This window comes from Dipodomys merriami, unplaced genomic scaffold (genome assembly GCF_024711535.1).
Source record: "Dipodomys merriami isolate MVZ:Mamm:240054 unplaced genomic scaffold, mDipMer1.0.p SCAF_73, whole genome shotgun sequence".
NCBI lineage: Eukaryota > Metazoa > Chordata > Mammalia > Rodentia > Heteromyidae > Dipodomys > Dipodomys merriami.
In genome coordinates, this window is record NW_027206324.1 from 83,363 (window position 1) to 96,697 (window position 13,335).

The following is a 13,335-nucleotide window of genomic DNA, read 5'->3' on the forward strand; positions in this document are numbered from 1 at the left end:
TCTAAAATAAAACTCAGTATATCATGTTAACCGTCATGAGAAGATGAAAAGAAAAAACGTCCCCACCCTCACTTCCCCACCCTATCCAAGCTGATGTCATAGTTGAGAATAGAATTGTAGTTACTAGAAGTTGGGGAGAATAAGGAGAATGTGACCATAGAGGAAGGCTCAACAGTAAGTACCAACTTACAGTTAGGATCAAGAAATTCTGATGTGCCATTATGGAGATAGGTGATTTAGATGATGAGAATTTATTGGTTATTCCCTGAAACTAGAAGAAAATAGTCTGAAAATTTTCAGCAGAATAAAATGTTTGTTTTTCTGCCACAGAAGCATATGTTTAAGTAATAGAGAACAAGAGTCTGGAAAGTAGGGTGCAGCAAAATATAGACAGTAAAGACGTCCTGGAGTCAGAATATAATACAACTGGTTAAACTATAATATTGAGCAAAAGGATCAAAAAGTTAGTTGTCTCAGTTTATAGAGCTTGAAGTAAACCTACTGAAGTGTAAAGGTAAGGAGAGTGGTAATATGTCTTAGGATAAGAAAGATTTGTTATTGTTTCTGCATTGGTGGAAGTGACAATGGATGGGGTGGGAAAATTGTGGTTGAGGTCAGAGTGGAGGCAGAGATTTCTTTCCAGGAGAGGCTAGTTGAACACGTGAGCTGGTGGTGCTGGTGATAAAGGAATAGGCTGAAAAAAATGAGCCACGGGAATGTTGATGACTGTGGGAGCACTGAGGAAAGGGAGAAGCTGGAGATAACTTTTAGGTCTATACTTTAGAGCAGTGAGTGTTCCTTTGCCACATGAGTTTGAGGCATACAGAAAAGGAAAGAAATTACCATAGTATCTAATATGTTCTACAAAGATAAAAAGAACAGTTAACATCAAACTACAGCAGCATTCCTCATGTTCACAAATCCATTTTGTCTTCCTAGGTACATAAACTATATTTTCAATCCTTTCTTGGAGCAAGGTAAAATAATATGGTTAAATTCTAGAAAACAGCACATAGTTGTAAATGGTATATGCAATTTCCAGCTCAATCCATAAAATCCTGTATTTTATTCCCCAGCATCTGTTCTGTGGCAACCTTGGAAACTACATATTCCTAATGTTAAACTGCAATATGGAAGAATCCTGTCTCTGTAAGTCACCATTTAGATGAATGAGAGCATTCCTGAATAGCTATGCAACCAACTGAACTATGACTTAAAGTACAAATTAAGATTTATTGTTTTAACCATAATGAACATAGTGTGTATTTAACCAGAATAGCCAATGACACAAATACTTTGTTATTAAGCAACTTTAAGTTTAATGTAGCATCTGTTTAATGGATGGGCTAGCCCTAAAATAAAACTTCATTCATACTCTGGTGGAATAACCCGTGATATCACAGGTTATTGTTCCAATAGGATTTTAGAACATTTTCCTGTTTATTCTCCTATTTTTCAATCTTAGTTGGTAAATTCTGGTGGTTAGATTTTAAAATAGAAAACTTGATGGTGTATTTTGTCTATTACTTTCTTATTTGAAAAAAATCATTTAACTGGTAAAAGAGGCTTAAAGTATAGATCTTATTTTACAATATCTTGTCTGATATACTGCTTGGTGTGTTAACAAATATAGTTTAGAGCCTCTCTTATTTTTTCTTTATTTGACAGCCAGTAAGATTTCTGGTACTGTTACATTTATGACTTCATAAATTGGAAATGTGGTCAGAAAGAGAAAACCATTATCACTTAGGAACTCATTCTGCAACAAGATTTTTACCCAAGATTTCATTGGAATTATGGTCTATATATAGAATCTACCTTGATGGTTTAATGTTGAAATCTGAAGTGAAAGAATTAACTCTGAATGTACTTTTGAAACCTCATTATTTTCATCATAGATTGAGTAATAACAGGCAACATTCTGATTATAGAAACTAGGTAGAAATGATCTCTGTAAACTAAATTGCTAACCTTAGTTTATTTCACTTTGTGTATCCATTGAATGAAATTTTGGTGTGCTGGAAAGTGGCAGTTAAGATACAGCTTAAACATTTTCCCAATATGAATCTGTATTACATTTGTGATTTTTGTGCTAGTGGATATTGAACCTGGTATCTTAAGCATGCTAGATAAGCACTGTCATTAAGCTATATCTCTAATCCTATATATATATATATATATATATATATATATATATATATATATATATATAAAATCCTTTATATATATATATATATATATATATATATACACAAAGATATATGAACATTTAAAACAGAAGCAACACAGAAGTGTATAGAAGTGAAGTGCATCTCAAAACCTATCAATAATACAGAACTGTTAAAATTCTGAAGCAGATTTTTATGCCTTCTTTATTTCCATACACAAAATAGTCCTCAGACATATATACAAACACACACATAAATAGAATCAAAATACAGATGTTTGTAATTTACAATTTTACTCACAAGCCTGAAATGTGGTTGTCTCATGTCTGTAAAGAAGAATCACTTTAAAAACACTATGAAATAATCTTTTATAGAAAATACAATAATATAACTAGTGTGGAACACTGAGGTTTCTAGTTTTTCACCATTGTGAGAAATACTGCCATTAACTAATGTGTATATATTTGGGTTTTTGTGAGTAGTGTAAATTGCCATGGTGAATTTGCTTGGAGGGAGGAAAACACATTTAATATTTCTAAATTTAATAGTATTGGAAAGAGTGTATGTATTATGACCAATGCATAGGAAAGGCAGTAGAGAGGATAATGCCTACTATTATAGAAACTGAAATAAAGAAGGCCATGAATGAATTTGTGCTGTTTCTAAAAGCTATTCTGACTCCTGTATTCCAATGTTAGAGTCTGTATTCCAATGTTAGTCTCTGTATTCCAATGTTAGACAAGATTTCCTGATACACAGGAAATGAAACTAATATGTAAATGTAGTATAGGTAGAAAGACTAGAAAAGATTTTTGTTGGAGTAAGACAACTGCATAACTTGTTTGCATTCAGTCCTCTTCTCTTACTCTGAGATGATCTTGTGGAATCTGAGATTACACCTGAGGTACTATAGGATTTGTGAGGTTCTCCATGAGTTCCTCACATATTCTATCTGATTGCTTCACTGTTGTTTTATTTCCATGTGAAGAAGCTAGTAGCCTTTACTGTATTCATTTCCTTCTCTTCTTTCTTCTGCCTGTTTTAGCTGAAAAATACTCTGAAATGTTGAATGAGAAGTTGGAGTAGAGTTAGAGTTGAGAAACTAGGTTTGAGAGTCTCTATTATAGCAGCATTGACAACAAGAAAAACAAATTAGAGAACTAAGGGATCATCGCTGGTTTGTCTTTTGCTTTCTGAAGGTCTGATGTAAAACACATCTGCATTGTGTAATGTGTTTTTTAGATCCAGGCTCTCTCTTTTGTGGTTTCCAGGGTTGTACTCTAAAATGCCTCAGCTCAGAAGAGAGACTCATTTTCTACTGATTATAATTTGTTCTGCTTTCAGTCCATGTTCACATGATATTAGCCTTATTACATGGAGACAAGAAAAGTGAGTCAGCACACAGTAAGTATAACTGTATGTAGAAATCAGGCCTGGAGTCACTTCACATCTCTACGGCTAACTGCTGTGTCAACTTGACAAGATTGTCAATAATTTAGTATCTTAGTTTTCTTGTTTATAAAATAAGGATAAGAATATGACTTTTCAGGCCTGGGAAGGTGGCTCAGTGGTAGAGCGCTTGCCTTGCATGCTTGAGGCCTTGGGCTCAATTCCTCAGCACCACATAAGCAAAAAGAAAAAGGCTTGAAGTGGAGCTGTGGCTCAAGTGGTAGAGCGCTAGCCTTGACCTGAAGAGCTAAGGGACAGCGTCCAGGCCCAGAGTTCAGGCCCATGACCGGACCCCCCCCCCAAAAAAATGAATATGTCTTTTCAGCAAAAGATTATTTCATAGTTTTTCAAAGTTATTCTTATTTACTGACATGAAACAACAACTGCATTTCAGGTTGCTGAATAAGTGACTATATGTAAAGGCACATAGCACATTCTTTTTATTGGGGGGGATGGGGGGTGTTCTGATTGTGGGGCCTGAACTTGGGGCCTGGATTGCTGTCCCTCAGCTCTTCAGCTCAAGGCTAGTGCTCTACCATTTGAGCCACAGCACCACTTCCAGCTTTTTTCTTTTTGCTTATGTGGTGCTTAGGAGTCGAATCCAGCACCTCATGCATGGAGGCAAGCGCTCTACCACTGAGCCACCGTCCCAGCCCCCATAGCATATTCTTAAGAAGTGAACCCAGGTTCTGGGGGCTCACATGTATAAGCTTAGCTGCTCAAGAGGCTCAGTTTAAGAATCATGGGGTTTGGAGTAGTAAAATCAGTGAGATTCTTACCTTCAACTAATCAGAAAAATGTTGGAAGTGAAGGTATGGTCAACTGAGAACTTGAGAATTCCAAGCCATGAGTTGAAACTCAGTTCTAGCACAGGAAAAAAAGAGATAGATTCTAGTATTAGTGGTAGTTGCACTGGGAATAGAATCATCAATCATGGCTATTGACATAAAAAATACAGAGAATACCTTTAATTGGTACAAAGAATGTGTATAGGAATTTGAGAGAATCAGCTTACTTTCAGTAAAGTTGAAAAAGTAACAATTCATGAAGAAAAATGCATTTGAGTAGGGTCCTAAAAAATGTGTTCCTTTTCCACTAAATCTGTGAAGAAAAATGCAATTTGCAGAATAGGGTGCCAGAGGGAACAAGGATATTGCTGAAGAAATTTGGTGAAATTTGACCTGAAATGCAGTGCCAATTAAGACAAATAGCAAGCTGATAAAAGTTATAAATGAGGGCTAGGGACTTGGCTCAGTATTGAGTGCTTGTTTAGCAATTACAAGAAGTTAATCCCAGCATCATGCACAGAAAACTTAAAATTGAGTAGTCTATGATTTATAAATAAATGACTGTGGTTCTTGTTTTGCTGTATGGGGAATGTGCTGTTCAGATGGGAGAGAACCTTGCCCAGGCCAGTGAGGAGCTGTTCAAAATTTGACCTCCTCTATCCTGAACAGGGAAGTGAAGAAGCTTTGAAGGGGGAGTTTATAGTTTTCTGACACTTTGAAGCACATGGATAGATTTATTTCTACTTCCTCTAAGGGAGAACTCCTAACTCATTTTTCAGGACATAAGGAGTTAGAAATTACCCTGCTTATGGAACCAGACTTATTCTCACTTTTTATTTATTTCAGAGCCCAGTTTCTGACATTTGTATTTGCTCTTTATTTGAGGGCTTGTGAAATCTTATCTTTTTGGTTTGCTTGACTTAATCGCCCATTTTAGAACATGGATCTGCTTTTTTCCCCTTGATTTTGAGGCTTCCTATGGAAGTTGACTCCTGCCTCATGGAACCTCTAGTCAAACAAAGCCCTGGATTCTCTTTTTAGCTTGATCCCAGGAGAACCTCAAGCGATGGAACTGTGGGATAATCTGTAAATGGGACAGACCAACTGTATCCAAATTTGTGTTTGTCAGCGAATGCTTGAATGACCTCATCTAGAACACTCAGTGTCTGTATATCTCAGACTGTCTTATTTGAAAATTGATGATAATAATCATAGTACCAGCCTCATGAGGTTATTGTTAGGATTTAATTGAGTAAAACTATGTCTAGAAAATCATTTCTTAATAATGTTCATGTGTTAGAATTTATTATCTATTGTAAGGGGTTCCTGTGGGTACAAGAAGATCAACATTAATTTGACCTAGGGGAGCAAAGAAGACCTCTAAAGAGATAATGATCTTTGAACATAAATTTGATCAACAGATCATTTCCTAAGGGATGCAATGAAGGGAAGGCAATCCAAGAAGAGAGAAAGCTGATGAAATGGTTCAGGTATGAAAAAATTAAGAAGTGTATTATGTGTGGAGCTCTGGATAAATTGTGGAAATGGGGTGAGGATGGAGAAGTTAGGGCAAATGATGTAGCTGAAGAGGGTGGGACAAAGGGAAACTGGGAAGGATTTTCAGGTTAAACCAGTGATTTGTAGTTTAGTTCTGGAGAAGCAGGATGCTAGTGACATTATTTAGGTAGGGAAATAACCATGATGAGGTTTGTAAGGTTCCTCTGGTTACAGTGTGAAAGATCGATTGCATTGAGCTTGAATGTTGGCAGGGAGTCACATTTAAGAAGTTATTTCATTTACTCATGGAGATAAATTAATGTGAGTTCTATACAGTGGGTCATTAATATCACCTATGCTTTCTTTCCTTTGTTGTTGTGATAATTGCAATTCTCATACATTGCTTTTGTTCCACGTAGTCATTAGTCATTAGTTGACTTGAAAACCTTTATGCAAGCAAAGGATTTTAAAGTGTTGAAATGTATTTGACATGGTACTGAAGCTTTAATTGTGGCTATGATTCAAATCACCCCAGAATTAAGTCCATCCTTTGCTTTACTTGTCCCACCATTAGTAGTATCCCCGGGTGAGTGACCTCTTGGCATTTTTCTGCATGTGTTGGTTGGATTTAGACAGATTTCATTAAACATTTCGTTTTACTTGGCTTGCTTCAGGGTAAAGTCCAAAAGAACTCTCGATATTTGTTCCTTCCCTCTCTTCAGCTAACCTATGATTATTTTCTCAAATGGATCCTTTCACACATAGAGTCATTTAAAGAATTTTACCATCTTTTGATTCTATCAGTCTATCAAAAACTTTGTACAAGCTCTAAACAAGTCTGGAATTTGAAGTCACATGTCCTGTCAAAACATTTTTTTTATTTATAAACTCATTCTTCTTTGCTGTGTACTTCTGAAAAAATAGCATTAGCTCTCTATGGTTTTGGAAATTCCTTTTCTTTCAGAACAGCTAGGAAAAAACTACAAATAATAAAACAAAATAATCTGTAACAGACTGTTTTTTTTTTAATAAAAGGGGGGGAAAAACCCTCATTTCAGAGAGGTAAGGTTGGTCAAGCATTTTAGGTAATGAGAAAGGGAATTTTTCTTAGCCAAACAGAAATGAGGGTTTTAGTGCTTTTAAGGGACTTCCAGAAAGTATTGGTGACTCCTCTTTGTTTTGATGTCTTTTCTGAGTCTCTCTGAATATGTTAGAAAGATCCAAGTAATTAAAGATCTTCAGTGTCTCAGATGATAAGGATTATCACTAAACTTTCTTTTTCCCACCTATATTGCCAACTTCTTTTAGAAAAGAAATAGTATGTGCATCTAACCTTTAGAGGGTCTTAAAGGAAGAGGAGGGATTTCTTCACAAATCTGGACAAATTTAAAATATGAAATACAAAGCTCTATGGAATAGTACTGGGATAAATGTATAACTAAAGAAAAGAAGTAAAAATTTCCCCACGTTTCTGTAGGTCAGTGAAATGTTAATAAATGTTGAGGGTAGCCTGTGGAAAGTTAATATGGTTAGGTGAGTTAAGGAATGTTCTACCCATCTTAAACAGAAAGCTAATGAGGATTATAGACAAAGAGGATTATAGATACCCAAAAGGAATAGATTTTCTGCTTATTTGACCACACAATGTTTTTCATGGGGTAGGTCAGAGGACCAGAACTCCTCATTTGGAGCACTAAGAAAATGTTTGGGTACATAAAACTAACATGTTTTAACATTAGAAGTTAAGAGTTTTCAGGCATAAATTCTAGTTGAAATCAAATACAGTGGGATACTGCAAAGCCATTGAAATTCAGGTTATTTTTAAGACATAAAAAATGAATATTCTTGGGCTGGGAAGGTGGCTCAGTGGTAGAGCACTTGCCTTGCATGCATGAGGCCCTGGGTTCGATTCCTCAGCACTACATAAGCAAAAAGAAAAAAGCCAGAAGTGGCGCTGTGGCTCAAGTGGTAGAGTGCTAGCCTTGAGCTGAAGAGCTGAGGGACAGTGCCCAGGCCTAGAGTTCAGGCCCCATGACCAGACTCCCCCCACCAAAAAAAAATGAATAATCTTGGGGGACTTACTGGCTCTGAATTGCTGTGGATGGCTTTAGGATATATTGTACTCTGACTCTTCCCATCACACTTTAACTAGACCTTACTTGCTTGGCACAGAGCATGAAGACTTTATGCTGGTTGTTGAGTATTTATCAATGACTTCTAGAATCTTACCAAAAATCATATGTGTCTTCTGAAATTGCACATGACATTGTAATCATTAATATGATTTACATGATGAAGTGAATAATAGAACTAATTTTATTTCTATATATGTTGACATACTCTGCTAATTCATAGATTAATTCCAAAGAAGGTGTACATAGTTTTGTTAGATTAACAATATGTGACTAAATTTAGAATTTCAAAGGCTAATAGAGTCTTAATATTAAGATCCATAGCAGTTGAAAGCTACTTATTATTGTATTTTTAAAATAGTATTTTTAGACATATATAATGGACTTTTAGAAAAGGCAAAAACCACAGAAAACCAATGTTTTCTAAAACACACACACACACACACACACACACACACACACACACACACACACACACACATGAATGTTTTACCTATTTATGCAAATCTAACTCCGTAAGTTTAAATAGTGACTTACTTATATTTTTAATGCTGGATTACGGAATTTGAATTTCAAGAAATTTGAACAGGATGAAATGACTAAATTTTGTAGAGGTAAATGTTATATTCTCTATTTAGAACTGTTAACTATCTCACTCACTGTGGAGCAGAATAATTTTACTTAGCACCAAGTATCAAAAATATCCTGGGCTTACCCATACAGTAAATGTGCACTCAAGTTACAAAAATGAGTCTAATAGGTGAAAGGGATGGCATCAGTTTCAACCCAACAATAGCTTTTAGTGAAGAAGTATAAGGTTGTCTCAGAATATTCAGAGGAATGAAATCAAGATAGGAAGAAATTTCCTATTGTGCTATAGGAAACGAAGCTAAAATTTTATGTTTTCTGAAACTCTAGGAAAACAAAGTTATAGAACACGATATCTGCTTCAAATGGCAAGATTCAATCAGTAGATAGAAGCTCTCAGGGAATGGATTATATAGCTCTTTCAAAATAGTGACACTAGAACATTGAGGAAGTAATTAGGTTGGCAAAAGATTAGAGATTTCCCTGATATTATTGCTTCCATAGTGTGTAGTTCAATTTTAGGAAAATGTATTGAACATCTATAACATCTCTTCTAAATTTATGATTATAGGCTCGTAAACGTAGAATTAGGTGCATTAACTAATAGTTTTAATTAGGTGACAATCAAAGGACAAGGGAAAATTTTGGAAGGAACTTGGAAATAGTACTGAGGAGAAATGAAAAAAAATATTATTAAAATGAGTTTTAAGAGTTTTCTTGAGCATAGTCTGACTTTGCTGTGGAATTTTCTTGAGAGCTATTTGCCTACTTTATGGATATCCACCAATGTGCAGCCATGGGTAAGGTTTTGAGGATAGATGTGTTTGAAATGGGATACATGAAGAAAAGTCTAACTACAGGACTATTAACACCATCTCTTATTTGTATACGCATCCTATGTGCCTTCTATATGTAACACCTAGGATATTATAGTAGTGAAATAATTCAGTGAGACTGTAAGAATTTGTTGTATGCCAGAAAAGTTCTACACTGAAATTGGCTTTGTCTTCTAGAGTAGTGTAGACAATAGTTTTCACTCATAATTTCTTTTGGGGGGGAGGAGAGGGTCCGGTCATGGGACCTGAACTCTGGGCCTGGACGCTGTCCCTCAACTCTTCAGTTCAAGGCTACTGCTCTACCACTTGAGCCACAGTGCCTCTTCCGGCTTTTTTCTTTTTGCTTATGTGGTGCTGAGGAATCGAACACAGGGCCTCATGAATGCAAGGCAAGTGCTCTACCACTGAGCCACCTTCCCAGCCCCTTCACTCATAATTTCTTTGAGGTTGATTTTAATTCAAGTTTCATTAGTCATTCTAAAAGGAAGGATATTCTTTCTTCAATTGAGATACGTCACAGTGCTCTAATTTACTTGGTTTTTTATTAACTTGTGAAGAAAGAGGGCAAACAAATGTTTCAATATTAGTTTCAATAGTTAAAAATTATTAAACTGGTTGCATAATTTACATTCATTAATAGCAAATGCTTTTATTGCAAGCCATGCATTTTCTAATTAGGAATCTGAGGTTAATATGTTACTTAGGACTTAGGTAGGGATTTTAAATTTTATTAACTGCTTAATTCATCCTATTCTCTGGCTACAGTTGCCTTTCAAAGGTTTAGAACCAGAAGCTGTGACTGTTTTCTATGGAGGGACACTAGTCACTCACCTACTTAGAACGTCGAATAGAACTGTTTTCTATTGTGGTTGGAACAGTGTTGGCCTTTGATGCTGACATTACTGTGACCTTTGGAAATCATGTTAAGTGAGGTAAGGCAGGAACAAAAAAGCAAATGTGCATAATCTCACTCGTGGTAGGACTTAAATGTTCAGAAATTGAGAATAGAACAGTGATTTTATAAGAAATAGAAGTTAGGAATGGGAATGGAGAGATGGAAAAATATTGCTCCGTATGTAGAGATTAATAATTCAGTAGAAGTAACTTGTAGTGTTCATGGTAGACTGACTACGGAAATATATACTACATGTTTCCAAAAGAGCAATGAGAGGAGTTTGATTGCTTTAACAGAAAGAAAGTATAACTATTTGAGGATATAGGGTTACTCTCATTGTTGGCATACAGAAAAGCCACGGAATTTTGAGGGTTAATTTATATACCTTGCCATTTTGCCAAAGTTTCAGATCAGCTCGAATAACTTGAGGGTGGAGTCTAGGGGATTCTTTAAATACAAAATCATGTCATCTACTAAGAGGAAGAGTTTTTCTATTTAGATCCCCTTAAAGTTTGCATCTTGTTTTATTTTTCTAGCTAGGTATTCTAATATTATACTGAAGAGGAATGGAGAGAGTGGACAATCTGTCTCATTCCTGAAATTTGAGGAAATGGCTTTACTTTTGCCATTATGTATAATACTAGTTATAGTATAAGTTATAATGTAAGTTTGTCATACACAGCTTTTCTTATATTGAGGAATGTTCATTCCATGGATTCCTAGTTTCTGCAGAGCTTTCTTAATAAAGTGGTGTTGGATCTTGTCAAATCTTTTTTCTGCATCTATTGAGATTACTATGTAATTCTTATCCTTGCTCCTGTTGATGTGATGTATTACATTTATTGTTTTGTGTATATTGAACCAACTTTGCATCCATGGAATGAATCCTGTTTGATCATAGTGTATGATTTTTTTGATGAATTGTTGAAGTTGATTGGCCAGGATTTTGTAGTTTTGCATTAATGGTCATCTGAGAAATGGGTCTTGAGTTCTGTTTCTTTGATGATCCCCTGTCTGTTTTGAGAATGAGGGTTGTGCAGGCTTCCTAGAATGAGATTAGTAGTGAACTTTCATTTGTATTGAAGAGTTGGAGTAGTATCAATTGAGTTCTGCTTCAAAGGCCTTGTAGAATTCAGCTGTGAATGCATCTAGTCCTGGACTTTTCTCTTACTCTCCAGTTTTGAATTTATTTATTTTTAACATCCTGCAGCATGGAGAGCTGCTGCTGCCATGCCGCAGAGGGTGGGGCCACCTCTGGCTCTGTTTACTCTGTGAAGAAAGTTGCCCTGCCTTGGATGGTCCTTCCCCCATCTGGAAAGGTCAAATTTCCCCAGTATGGAGCTGAGTGCCAGTGGTTGGGTTGCTTTGCACTGTTGAATGGCTCAGCAGTGTCTAATTCTAAGGCCTGAGGTATCTACTGGCTTCCCTGGCTCCGTCTTTGCCAATATGAAAGATGACATTCTTCTGGGATGATAGGGGAAGAGCTACCTTCCAAACTCTGTTTTGTGAGAAGGAATGGGAATGCCTTTTTGGGTACTTACCTTCCCTTGGTTTTTCAGGCTATCTGTGATCTGCGTCCATCTGTGGTCAGCAGGATGAAGATTTTTGCTCCTGGTAAATTCACACTGGTAGTGAATAGAAGCTGCTTGCACTCTGTTTCTGTCACCTTTTCCTCAGGCTCGGTCTACTGTTATGTTGGCAGCCACAGCCACTGCCACCTCGGTCACTGGTGTATGCTCAAATCTGCCTCCTTAAACAGGCTGCCTGAAATTTTCCTCTCTGGCCAAACTCTCTGTACTATGATGGCTCACTTGGGTGACTCTCCAGCCTTGGATTTTTCACTGGAACACTAAAACTGGTTTCTTCATGATATCTCAGTTAGCTCCTAGGTGCGCCTCTGCAATCTTTGAAGTCCAAATTTTTTTTAATTTTTTAATTGTGAAAATAATGTACAGAGGGGTTACAATTACATGGGTAAGATAGTGAGTACATTTCTTATCAATCATTGTAGCCTCCTCCTTTGTTTACCTTTCCCATCCATACCCATCCTCTCTCTCCCCCCAATTCTCCCACCCCCAAGTTGTAAAGTTCGTTTTCTACATGACAACTTGTACTTCTCATTGTTGCAACAGGTCCAGCTGTATCCTTATTTAAACAACTTGTTTTTCCCCTTCCCCTCCACAAACTATACCGACATCAAATACAGTGAAAACAGGGTTTATACTGTGGGGGAGGGACATACAAAGCAACAAAGAAATAATCTTATATATGCATTAGAAACAAATGGATAAAAGAAAAAAACATTAAAATACATATCTAAGGGTTCATTTTCCTCACATCATATTATCTGACCTTTTCTGCTTCACTCATACATATACTAGATATTACAAATAAGGGAAACCATGGGACCTATGCTTTTTTGGGCTTGGCTTACTTCACTTAATATAAGTTTTTTCCAAGTCTTTCCATTTCCTAACAAATGGGGCAATGCCATTCTTTCTGATGGAGGCATAGAATTCCATTGTGTATATATACCACATTTTCTTGATCCATTTCTCTGCTGAGGGGCATCTGGGTTGGTTCCATATCTTAGCTATGGTAAATAATGTTGCAATAAACATAGTTGTGCTGGTAGCTTTAGTGTGGTCTTGTTTGTGAGCATTTGGGTAAATGCCCAAATGTGGGATTGCTGGGTCATAGGGGAGCTCTATGTGAAGTCTTTTGAGGAACCTCCATACTGCTTTTCAAAGTGGTTGAACAAGCTTATACTCCCACCAACAATGCAGTATGGTTCGCTTCTGTCCACATCCCCTCCAGCATCTGTTGTTGTTAGAGTTCTTGATTTTTGCCATTTTAACTGGAGTGAGGAGAAAACCAGCAAGACCACAAAAAAGGCCAAGACACTGCACCCAAACTGAGAATTCAAGAACCATAGGAAGAACCCAGTTTTTGCAGCCCCCAAGAAGGTGCATAACATGGCAG

The 13,335-nt window shown here is 36.5% G+C and overlaps 1 long non-coding RNA gene across 10 annotated transcripts in view; it reads left to right on the forward strand.

Moving 5' to 3' along the window:
- Positions 1-3,480: 3,480 nt before the first annotated feature.
- The window catches only part of LOC138818284 (uncharacterized), a 53,057-nt gene continuing 43,202 nt past the window's right edge, over positions 3,481-13,335 (forward strand). For 6 of the 10 annotated variants that reach the window (XR_011369045.1, XR_011369046.1, XR_011369039.1 and 3 more), the window contains exon 1: positions 10,217-10,390. This is a non-coding gene — a long non-coding RNA (uncharacterized lncRNA). Of the gene's footprint in view, positions 3,558-5,712; positions 5,896-10,216; positions 10,391-11,912; positions 11,968-13,335 lie in introns of those variants that run through there. The other 4 variants (XR_011369041.1, XR_011369048.1, XR_011369044.1 and 1 more) reach the window with 3 other exon arrangements.